The sequence below is a fragment of the Lycium barbarum genome, chromosome 11 (assembly GCF_019175385.1).
Source record: "Lycium barbarum isolate Lr01 chromosome 11, ASM1917538v2, whole genome shotgun sequence".
In the NCBI taxonomy this organism is placed as follows: Eukaryota; Viridiplantae; Streptophyta; class Magnoliopsida; order Solanales; family Solanaceae; genus Lycium; species Lycium barbarum.
In genome coordinates, this window is record NC_083347.1 from 120,224,112 (window position 1) to 120,237,426 (window position 13,315).

Consider the following 13,315-nt stretch of genomic DNA (forward strand, 5'->3'; position numbering starts at 1 on the left):
TTCGTGCTTTGTTCAATCTCGAGGCAGTTCATTCACCCGAATTACGTCATTAGCACGACTGATACTGATATATCGATTAGTTATGTTGAATTGGCAGTGATTAGGGTAGGTGGTTTTTGGTCGTTAGGACTAAGAGCGCTTTATTTTACTACACCTTTGTTGTTTTGATTTTTTGGCCCAATTTCTATATTTGCTACGTAGATAGGAATGGTTTTCCTCCTCTATTACCTTGACAAGAACACAAAGCAATTTCATAGACATCGGTCTTCTGTAAAAGGGAAGCAACCATACGAAAGACTCGAGGAGACAACAAGGGCTGATAAATAGCATTTAGTTATGTGAAATTTTTGTTGTGCCCTTGAAGCTTGTCAAGATCTTTATTATTCATACCATAGAATGAGCCATACGAGAGACTCGAGAAAAAAAAAACAAGTAAAATGCTTTCTGATAATGAGTGACAATGAGACTTGAACCTAAATCTCTATATGTACCATATTGAATTGTGTGATAAAAAAAAATTAACCTTATTAGATAAGATATATAGTCACACAATTCCAATATAATCGACAAGTTTCAGCCAAAAACTTTTCCATCTATATTCATTGATTACAGTCTTCTTCATCTAGGAAAGTGTACATTTCAAGGCAGGTAATTTTTTATGAATTTAACATGCCATTTCTACGTTGAATGTGTCATACCCCATTTTAACCGGGTTAAATTAGAGTACAACATATTGGAAATTCCTGTTTTTTGTTTATTTGTTTTAAGGAGTCGCCACCTAATTATTTATGGTGAATTAGGACATATTAAAGTTCTGTTTAAAGTTTAACTCTGTTTAAGGTCTGCGAAACTTAAGATTTTAGGTAAGGGTTCAACTAATCTAGAGGAAAGGTATTAGGCATCCTCTAAATTCCATTAATAATGGTTAATCCGACCGGACTTATAATTAATTAGGCTAAGTGTAAATATCGTATTATACAAAGAAAATAGTTTTATAAATATAACTAAAGTCACAGATAGACATATAGGAATATTGTTTGAAAACAGGATTTGTAGAAAGTAATAATTTACATAAAAGAGTATTTCCGATGCTATTAAAAATACGATTTATAAATGTTATTAAAGCTTTAAACGAAAATATAATAGTGTTGTTTAAAATAATACTTGTAGAGGAGATTCAACAATCGTGAATTTTAAGTAAAGATTATCTTGTATTGACTATTGCAATGTAGAAAAAGCCTAGACTTATATTTTAAATATGAAAAGGACACGAATCTTTTTTTTATCCCTTTTATTTAGCCCATTTCAGCTAAAAATATGTATAATTGGGTAAATCTTGAAAATATTTATAGAATATAATTGGATCCCTACTTAATGACGTTTTGAAATTCATAAGATAGTAAGAATGAAAAATGATTTCTTTAACCCAAAAATATGTAGGCATACTATTTGAAAATCAATTACTCAAATAAATATTATAGATACTATAAATAGTTTAGAAAATAGAAGTGAATGTAATTTGTGGAATTAACTACCCATTACTAAACCACAACCCTTAATATACTAGAATTTATCTAAGTTAATAAAATAAGATGAGATGTTAGTCATACAAAGCAAATAAAAAAAATACACAACAATAAAAATAAGGAAGAGAGTAAAAGAGTAAATGGGTTTGGCCCATTTATTATGGGCTCAACTACTGAACTGTTCACGTTTATTGGGCTTAGGCCCAATAAATTCCTTTGTATTGCTGCTGTGGGCTGTCACTATTTATTGGCTTCGGCCCAGATTCTTGTTTTCTATTTGTGCTACGGACTGAGGCTGGACAGTAAAGAGGTCATGCTATTACGTTGGGCTTTTAGCCCAACACCGGATACGGGAGAAGGCGAGTCTCCTCGGGCTCGTATGTCATGTTCATGCATAAGAACAAAAGAAAATGATTAGTATATTATCAATGAATAAGGTTGAGTATATGAAATGTAAACTAAAACAAAATCAGTAGCTTGTGTATATGGTGTATATGCCATGTATATCGCATAGCAGTAGCATAATAGCAAAGAGGAGGAAGGAGAGTAGAAGGGTTTCGCATTAGTTCAATATCAGTACGCACATATATAATGGCGCACTTTGACATAATACGAACATTTATCGACGGTGAGAAACTCATGACCAATATAAAAATGACATGCAATGAACATTTGTCTTGTTTTAGTCATGAAGATGTTTAAGCATGGATAAATTGTAGTCTAAACTATCCAAGAGGGAAATGACTCTCCAATCCCTTAAATTGCAGGATGGGATAACCACAAAATAAGAGGCAACACAAACACTAGAAAATAGGCAAACTTGCACAGTAATGGCAGTGTACTCTACAAAACTAATGGGCTGCATCCCATACTAATGCACAGAAAAGAACTACCAATGAACAATGCAGGAAAAACTGCACAATATGTCATGGCAAACTGCATCTGCACAGCAGTGTCAATGAACAACATTAACTACAAACATGCCTAGGAGACATCAGCTATTAGCAGTGACACTGAACTTCGCAAAATTGACCACGATATTAATCATACAACTTTCAGATAAAAGAAAAGACACCAATGCTTGCTTCTGCCCAACAGCTACTGTCATCACATTTCACTAAGCTAAATTCCCAAAATATCAAACGACAGAGGGGCAGGACAGAGAGGGCGATATCATTCTTCCATATACACAAATATGCAAACAGTAACAGCAGAATTAGTGCGGGGAATTAATTAATTTGGGCTATTAACAGGGCAAGGCACAAGTAACAATTGTATCACTTAAGTTGACAGAAATTTGAGAATACAATATGATCTTAAGTTTAAAGGTTAAACTGTAGCAATCAAGCAAAATTTCAGATAGCTCCTACTGTTTGCAACACCTTTAGTCTAGCCTATGTTTAGTTCAGAGGTTTAGAAGGAGACAGATTTGCACAGGGAAAATCCCATTTCAAAACAGAAGAATACCATACACATGTTCAACACTTATACATTAGCATAGTCTTGTAAGTGATCAAAGTAAACTGGAGTACAGGAAAATATTATGTCAAAATTCAGATTCATTCTTATGTATCAAGTATAGATGACATAAACACCTTAAGAGGAAAGGGAATGAGGAGGACCATGGTGCAACAGGAGATAAGTAAAACAACCAACTCATGAGAATTGGGGAGAAGGTTCAGCAGTTTGTGTTCAAAGAAACAAAAGAGAAGAAGAATCATTGGAGAAGATTTCTAAACATAGGATGCATGATCAAAGCAGGTCACAACACTAAGCAAGATGAAATTCCATGGAGGCCATGTGATTGCACAGAACAAACATACAATGTGTCTTAACTAGGACAAGAAGCAGGAGAGGAAAGAATACATAAGGAAACAAGTTAAAAAAAATAAGCGGGAGTGTCATGCAAAAATCAGAAGGAAACAGTAGCACAGAGTATCCTGGGTATGCAGCAGCCAGGATGAAAGAAGGCAGGTAAGTTACAGCATGTTTGAAGGGCAGGAGTTATGCAAAATTCATTCAATGACACATGATGATATATCTAGAACAGAGAGAGAGGTAAATCACAATCAGTAATGCAGAGTTCAAGGAATAAAACAGGACAGAGGTAAGATTTGTTGTTCATGATCACATAGAGAAACTCAAAACAGTATACAAATACTTATTTGGCAAAATTATGACCTTTGAGATTAAAACCTTAGCTACATTAGACAAAGAAACTTCTGGTTGAACATGAAGGCAAAAGCAAGACTGCTCATTAAGAGACTAAAACATGTCAGCTTTATGCAAAGCAGTTCCAGGCAGCTTCTAGGCCCGATTAGACAGAAACAGGTTCAAATAGTTATGTTTAAGCCTTTTAGTGCTATTTCAAGTTTAGTGTGCATGTAAGGATTCCATATAACCCATGTTTAAACTTTTACTTTGCCATTTATTTTGGACTTAAAGTATTCAAGAGTCATTAAATGAGGAACTAGGATAATGCTGAACTAATCAGATATCCATAAGTCCCTTTTTTAAACAAAATACAGACGGTAAGATTGAACTAATGATGACACTAAATAACTGTAGTCTTTTAACACAACATTTCTTAAATCATATCCCTATATTTGATTAAACCCCAATTTGTATGCATAATGCCCAACTGGAAGACCACGTTATGGATTTAGAAGAGTAATTTCAGCTAGTGACACTAACATTTGAAGGAAGACATGATGTTCTGCTTTACACCTTTAAATATGGTGCTCATACTAACAGTCAGACTTAAACAGACCCAATTTGATTAAAACAGTGTGCTCGATATTTCCTCACCAACTGAAACCAACAAATTCAAACATGCTAAGCTAATTTTAGACGAAGCGAAAACGACAAACGTGTGACTTCATACTCGGAATTTAATCAAAACATCAGAAATCATGCAAACACATGCTGTAATAAGATCACACGACAACAACAAACATCACATACGCTAATATCTAAACCAATATAACAGCAAAAATAAGCACAAATTTTAAGTGAAAAGATAATCAACAAGGCATCGTAACATGATTTTATACTAATGAAAATCTAACGGAACAATAAATCGAAATAGCGTCGGATTTCACCTGTTTGTGGTGCAGTGAATTGGGACGTCGAGGTCTCGAATACGACGAGCTCGAAATCGATTAAAGTAACTAAAGCTTCAGATTGGAAAGTTAAAATAGAGTAATATGTGGCTATTTTTCAGAACGACGCTATCTTTTCAACGAGGATTTCAGTCCCAAATCTTGTATTTTCAACAGAAGGTTTTTTTTTCTGATTCTGAAAGAAAATCAAGACTAGAGCGGAAACGAAGCTTAAGATTTGAGGACAGGAAACTTGTGTATCATCCCAAAACCTGAGAAATCCCCCCAAATACTGAATCATTCTTTTGATTTATAGAGTGAGGATGAAGAGGAGAGTATGAGAGAGAGGAGCGGCATGGGGAACAAGGGGAAGTGGAGAGGAACGTGAGGCGTGGGGGGACAGCAGTGAGTGGAGGGAGTGTGAGAGCGTAGAGAGAGGAGAGGTGAGTGGCGGCTGAAGTGGAAAAAGAAAGGGAAAGAGAAAGGGATTAGGGTAGAAGAGAATAAAGGGGTGGGCTGGACCGGGTCGGGTAATGTAGTGGGCTGGTCTGAATTAAAATGGTAGTGGATTGGTCGTGTGGGTAATGGGCTGGATATTGTATTTGTATTTTGGGCCATTAGTTTGGCTGAAAATTGTTGATCCTCCTCCTTTATTTAATTATTTTTGGGCTTCTAATTTAATAACTAGTACAATATATACTATGTAAAGACAATAAAGATTTTACAAAGTGTTGTCTTGTAATTAATTTAACGATTACAAACCCGAACATGAAACGATGACGAACATTTAAAATTTGTGATAAAGTAATACTAGTAATGTTGATAGTAGAATAGTGAAAATTAATAGTAGTGAAAAATAAAATGTTTAGCTCGTCAGTAAACTTAGAAGCCCGAGTAAATAAAATTAAATAAAGGAGGGACAAAATTGGGTGTCAACAGAATGCAGATTCAAGTTCCACTCATTTTACTACTTATAACGAGTTTCTGCAACAACATACCAAATGAACATAGTACTCCATCCTCTGTCCAAAGCTCATTACAAACATCATCTACTATTATATATGTTTGAAAATATGCACAGCGGAAGCAATTCCATAATTCTACGGCTTACATGAATGATAGATAACAAACACGAACACGTAGAACATACAAACATGCTGAAAATTAACTCGAGAAATACCTCTCGAAGCATGAGCAAATATTCTTCAGCAAGGCCGACTCCAGTTTTGCGGTCTTGTACAGTGATCCCAAAATAACAGCTGAACTTTCTCAATACTTGGGTGGGCAAGTACTATTTTGAAAATTTTGTAACTTTTTAGTTTGGGGGACCCCAAATATATATAGGGTTTTACACGTTTTTTCCCCAGTCGAAAATTGGACCAAAAAATAGTTTTTCTTACTTTTCCACCAAGAAATAGGATTTTGAGTCCTAGTTAAATATAGGCACAGCAAGGACCACGGAATAAATTACTGAGGCTCCCTATTATAGAAATAATTCAAAAATATGATTTGAATTATTCTTACTATAATGAATTACAAATCATTCCACTAGAAATTTGTAATTACATTCCTCCATTTTATATTTTGAAATTCCCCATTAAACACTTATTATAATTCCCCATGTTAAGATTATAGACACCAATCAATAAATTAAATTACTGATGAATTTAATTCAATGATTAATTTGCACTGCTTAACTTAATGTTACATCCCGTATCTTAGAACTAAGGTTAGACTCGTATTGTTAGAGTTTTAGTGAAAAAACTGAAGGTTTGAACATTTTCTGAAAATGGTTGACAAGCCTACTTCGGGAAACCATAACCCCTTGATTAATTGGGAATTTCGGAAAGTACCCCAATGAAAGTTGTAGTACGTAGAATTACCTTTCTAACCATATAAGGAGCATGCCTATCACAGATTAGAGCATGGAGATATGATCACCTCAAGATGACTAACAGTAAGGTGCTTAAGATTCTATAGAATGGGTAGAGTTTTCGATATGTCAGCCTTCTAGCCCAATTTCATGAAAATCCATTGAGAATGTGAGAAAATTTAAAACATGAAAGTTGTAGATATTTGAAATACATTTCCAACAATATATTGTGGAGGCTGCACAGAGCTTTGTGCTAGGAGTTATGCCTATTTTACTTAACGTTGTTAGAAATGGCCTAGGACGTCGTCCAGGCGCTGCGCCAAGCCAAAATCACATAAAAATGTAATTTTCATCAGGTCCTATAATATAGGCCTAGTGCGCCACCTTGGGCGACTCCCGAGCAACATGTCATGCCAAATTATGCCTGAAACGCCTTTTTTTCGAATTTTATATGTACCCAACTCCGAAAAACATTTCCCACTTCATTCTAAACCGTCTTTTTGGAGAGAAAACACCCTAGGGCTTCCACAAAGTATCCAAGGTGAGTTCCTACTCAAACCCCATTGATTATTACATCAATCCAACAAAGATTAATGCTAGAATCCCCATCTATTCCACATATTATCGATTGAATCTTCATCTTGGACAAAAGAATACTATAATCCGAATTCAAGAGGAATGAACTTCAAAAAGGTAATACTTCTACTCTCTAATCACTTATAGGTGTGAATTGATGAGTTCTTGGGAGAATAGTAAATGAGTTTGATGGAGAGTATCATACGAAGTATGCTAGGATTTTGGATTATTAACTCAGGATTGTTGTAATCATATCGGTGATAAAGAATGATGTTAATTTTATCAAATTGATATTGTTGAATCACCTTGAAGTAATAAAATGGGAATTGGGTGAAGAAAACTTCATTAATGAAGGTTTTGGAGCTTTATGCAAATTAAGTATTTGATAAAATGCTTAGGTGACCAAAGAATGGATGTTATTGCTAATATGGAATCCCTTTGACTTGTGTTGCTATTGATTAAAGTTGAAATGTTGACGAATGTTGTATTATATTCAAAGGTCAGAATTAAGGTATGAGAGGCGAACTCTCTACGTTTTGGAATATTAATGATTCTCGCTACGCCACGTTATTTTACAACGTTACTAATTGACTCAAAAATATAGTTAAGCTTAGTTCCTTGAATAGTTGTAGAACTTCTATTCTCTAGTTTCATAATTCGTTCATGACTTTCATTCCGAACGTTGTGAGCTCAGTACGTAATCGATATAGACTTGTGTTTGATACCCATGAGTCTCAATCTAGAATATACGCAACATGTTTATAAATCGGTTCATGAATTCAGGTCTCAGTATAGTAATGTTCAGTATTCCAGTGTTATGCATTACAGAATGATCCTCAATTACTTGATACAAATTGTTGAATGTTGAATACCTTTAAATGGGCACAAGGCCACAGATTTAGCATGCTTATACTTTGGCACAAGGCCACAGATTTAGCATGCTCATACATAGGCACAAGGCCACAGATTTGGCATGCTCATAATATATTTACTTCCTTTGTTCATTTCAGTTATCAACTATCAGATGTCAGTTTCAGTTTCAGCACTTTTTACATGTTTATTATTTGGGCTACCTTTTCCTCGAGCACCCCATTTAAGTTCTTTCTTTCGGTTGCTTTACATACCAGTGCAATTCAAATATACTGACGTCCTCTTTTATTACCCGGGAGATTACATTTCACGATTTAGGTAATGATTTACAGGTTGACGATTCAGAGCGCTAGGATTATCGCACCGGCTCTTTGATGATTCCAGTTCCCTCGCGGTGTTATCATAATTTACAGTTTTTTCAATATTTCTAGTCAGTCAGGGATGCCAGGAGCCTTGTTTCGGTAAACAACCAGACTTTATTATTCTTAGAGGCTTCGTAGACTATAGTTGTAGTGAGTCAGATATTTAGCAGGCTTTTGTGTTAGCCTTGGCGGCCACTAATTCAGACTTTCAGACTTCTTCAATATTTCCGCATTTATGATATTTCAGACTGACTCTTAGTAGATCAGCTTGTGTTAGTATTAATTCCATTTAGTATGTTTTGATGTCACATGTTGATTCAGCCAGCCAGTTGGTTCACTCGGTCACATGCAGTCAGGCACCGAGTGTCGTGTTACGCCTAGGCTATGGTTAGGGCATGACACTTATTTCATGTGACGAATTCATAAATTCGCCGGCCGAGTTTACATATGAAAACTTGTAAGCTTCTCAAAAAGGTGTATCATCAATCTCTATATCGAGACATGGATTCCATCAACTAACTTATTATGTCACTGATATATATTATTATCATCCAATTTGCCAAGCATATTGACCCATCTCCGGATCTCACCTTTTAATAAATCAAAATGACAATTAATATAAACATCTCATAATAGCTATATCAAGATTAGGAATATAAGTACATTTAATATTTTAGGTAATATGTTTTTGCCAGTCAGTCTAAAACACCTATCTCTACTTGGTTCTTTTCAATGCATTCAAAACACACTAGCACGAGAAGTTAGAACTACACCATCCACATAATCAAGATAAATTACATTTAATCTCGTGCTACAAATCATTCTGATGGTTTGTCCAAATTTCCATCTATGATTGTGAACTATAATTTTGAACTTATAAGAACCGATGATTTAATCTTCTGTGTATAAGCTTAAACTCTATACACTAAATCTTCTACTATATAAGTTGAGGACGCATATATGACAAAATGATCTATTTAATGCAACATTTTATTGAATTGCATAAATAAATAAACAGTTGTTCCATAAGAAAATACTGTATCTAAATGCATGATTAATACTATATCCTAACAATATATACTGACACACAAAATTATAGAATTGTAATATAGAAATAAAAAAAGACAGAGTCTACCCCATGGTTGCCATGAGAAGAATAGAGAACGTGAGGTCAACCTTTAACAACACCATGCTAGGAATGAAACGACTCATAGTATAGTTTGTGAACATGTCATTGCTTTTAAGAGCCCTAGTTATTTTTTTTAAAAGACGAGTATTTCCCTTCATATCAAAGACACCGGGAGAACAACCTTAAAATTTGCAAGTTACCTTTACATCAGAAGGGCATAGATTAAGTCAATATAAAACATAGTATGGTATTTTTTTTCTGTCCATCACAATGTAGCACTTTGAGTACAACTAAAGCACAACATTAATATGCTCATACAACTAATTGAATTCATTAACTAATTATTGGGACAAACAATACTAACACAATCCTTGGAACAAGATGCCATTAGATCTCCATTACAGATCTGCCTCATGCTACTTGACCCGGAATTCTTCAACATATTGCCTTCCTATCGTAGGGCACACAATGTTGATCATCTAAGGATAATACTGAACTGACATCACTGCCACATGAAAATCTATTCGATCACTCACCAACTTGAGGGAGGCCATTATTAATTCTCCGGGAGCTTAAAGAAGAAACACCACGAATTTTCCATCTTCGGGGAAGCCAACCAAAACGGTAGAAATGAGTTATGGGGACAGGATCAATTCTCGGGAATTCCTCTTTAAGATTTTGTGATTGAAACCATCTTTTAGCCTTGAGATCATATGCATACAAATACAAGTCAAAGGTGAACTAATAGAATGTGTCATCAGTAAATGGTTCTGGTAAAGTTCTGGTAACATGGTCTAATATAATAAAATTGTTACACTTTTCGAGACCTGGTGGAGGAGAAGGAGGACGCCCAATAAGTTTCCACAGAGTAAAGTGACCTTGGTCTTTAAGATGGTTCACTATAACAACCGTAGATCTTTAGTCCCATCTAGATGGATTGCAGAACAATATAAAACCCTCGTCCAAGGAATAAAACATGATTTGCGTTGGTTGTTGTCCTTTTTTCCCTTTTCAATGGGAAAAGCAAGAGTTTTGAAATTGACAGCTAAGTACGTCCATTTATCACAGTCTATGTCATAAATTTCACCACAACTCGTCTATTTTGCAGTGCTCAGTGCCACCTAGAACACATACTTTTTTTCTACCAACTGCCGCAACAATGGGTGACGTACGAGGAATGTTCATGGAAGAAGATGCAATATCCCAAACACTAGGGTTAGCGGCCTGTATGTTATGCTTAATCAAAAATTTACAAAGGGTACGCTTTCTTAGAGCATTCTAGAAGTTCCTAAAGAAGGAATGAGAGCTATTGAAGGAAAAATGGAAGCTCCAAGCAATTTCAAAGCCATAATTGCCAAAGCGGTAGTAAAAGATGTAGGTGAAAGGGCAAGACTCAACAAGAAAAAGCTAAAACCAGAGTACCGACTCTTGTTTGAACTGGTCAACAAAGTACTGCTTCCCAGGACTGAGGGTTACACCATTGCAGACCTGGTGCTTATAGGGCATTGGCTAATTTTAAATCCATAAACATTCCTGCAATCATGATTGAGCACATAATCAAAGTGGTGAATGCACCAGAAGGAAAACATGGGCTTCCCTACGGATTCTTTCTGACCAAAGGAAAGATTGTGTACCTAGGAAAGATTGCAATGGAAGTACTTCCACAATCTCAACTCTGCTTAAGGCACAAGAGAGGATCACTACTGAATTGTAAAAAATCAAGGCCGAGAATGCTCTTCTTCAGGCTCAACTAACGAAGAAAGAGAAAGCTACTAGCTCTCAAAGTTCTTTAGAGGCTATAAGAAGTGAGATGGAGAAGCTCACAGCAGAAAATAAGAGATTGACGCAGAAAATAGATAAGCTCAAGGACTAGATGCTCCAGGACCAGCGTGTCCATAGTGAACACGTGGATAAACTTCTGACTGCTCTGACTCAATGCTTTTAAGATCTCCAGTTTCCCTAGTTTCCTTATGTCAGCATCTCTCCTCCTTGTTTTATGTCTATTTTGATTTGACAATTGGCACCTATGACAATCTGTATTTTCATACACTTTCTGACCTACCTACTATGTCGTGCTTGATTATTTGATTGACTAGTTTTCTTACATCTTATGTTGTGTTGACCTTGTACCTCTAAATTAGCGATGCTGTAACTTTGTTTTACTTACTTTTTTATGAGGCCAAAAGAGGTAATAATTGGTAAAGAGGGATTGGATTGATCATGTGTACAATGGATGGGATTGATAATTTAATCATTAGTTACTGCTTCTTTGGTTGTTGCTATGGCCTGGTTCTCAGAGGGAACAAGTGGGAATCTAGTCCTTAGGGGGAATACAACTTATGTGTTTGTCATCATCAAAAAGGGACAAATTGATAAGCCATACTACCTTGTATTTTGGCGTTTTGATGATATGACAAACCTACTAGAGGAACCTGTTATGATAATAGAGAGACCAGGTCTCCTGAAGTGTTATACAGTCAACTCTACAGCTGTAAAGCTGCTGTCACCGTAGCAGTACAACAGAGCAGCATAAAGCAGAAGAGTTGCTTTATGGGCTGTCACTTTCACTCTCCCTCTACATATTCAAACATCATGCTAAAGTGAAGATTTGATTCTTGCAAAATTCAAAAATTGTTCAGATCTAAAGTGCAAGTCTCCACCTATCAAGGTGCGTTCAAGAACAAAGTTTCAACAAATCCAAGAACCTGTTCTCCTACAACTAAAGTTGTGTTAATGTCACACCCTCATCTTGATAGGGCATGATGGGCACCCGACTCTCTTCAGAGTCGAGCGAACCCTTAAACGTTCGTTTTACCAAAACCTGTCATTTCAAAAACTTTTAAAACATGAAACTTTTCCAAATAGAAGTCATTATCTTTATACAGATTATAAAAATCTTTCAATCAATTACGTACTTCAAATCAACTGAAGTCATCTGAAAATACATACTCTTTTGACATCTATAAATTATTCGCACTTCTCGACGCCCTATCCACAGAACACTGTCTGCAAAGTCTCTAACATATACAAAATATCATGACACAAGTACTTTAACCCGGCAACACTCCGAACTGAGATGCAGCTCGCCAATCCCGCTGGGACACCTTTAGCAAAGTCTTCTACTCATCTGAGTGTACCTGCGTGGCATGAAACGCAGCCCCCGAAGAAAGGGGGTCAGTACGGAATATTTACTGAATATGTAAAGCATTACTGAATCATAGCACAAGGAAGGTGCATCAATAAACAAGTTTAGAAGCAACCCGGGAGTAACCTGGAACAACATTTTGAACCGTGCCACATGGTACCTTACGCAAATTCTAGCATACATAATATACATACGACATACACAAATTCTAGAATACACAATATAAATATAGTATCACAATAGTCCCTTCGGACAGCCGCTTCCGGCATAGTAACATAATAGTCCCTTCGGACGGCCGCTTCCGGCATAATAATGACGATGGCCCCTTCGGGCATGCCGCTTCCGGCATAATAACATAATAGTCCCTTCGGACGGCCGCTTCCGGCATAATAATGACGATGGCCCCTTCAGGCATGCCACTTCCGGCATAATACCATAATAGTCCCTTCGGACGGCCGCTTCCGGCATAATAATGATGATGGCCCCTTCGGGCATGCCGGTTCCGACATAATACTATCCTGGCTCCTTCGGGCATGCCGGTCTCGACATAATAATAATGATCCGGGCCCCTTCGGGCATAATAATAATAATAATAATAATAATAATGCCATGGAATGTAAACGTGAGTCGTATATGGAATGAAATAGTACAACCTTGCACCCCCTTCGGAGTGGTTTTGAAAATCTAAATAGTAAAATCTCGCACCCCCTTCGGAGTGGTTTTGAAAATCCAA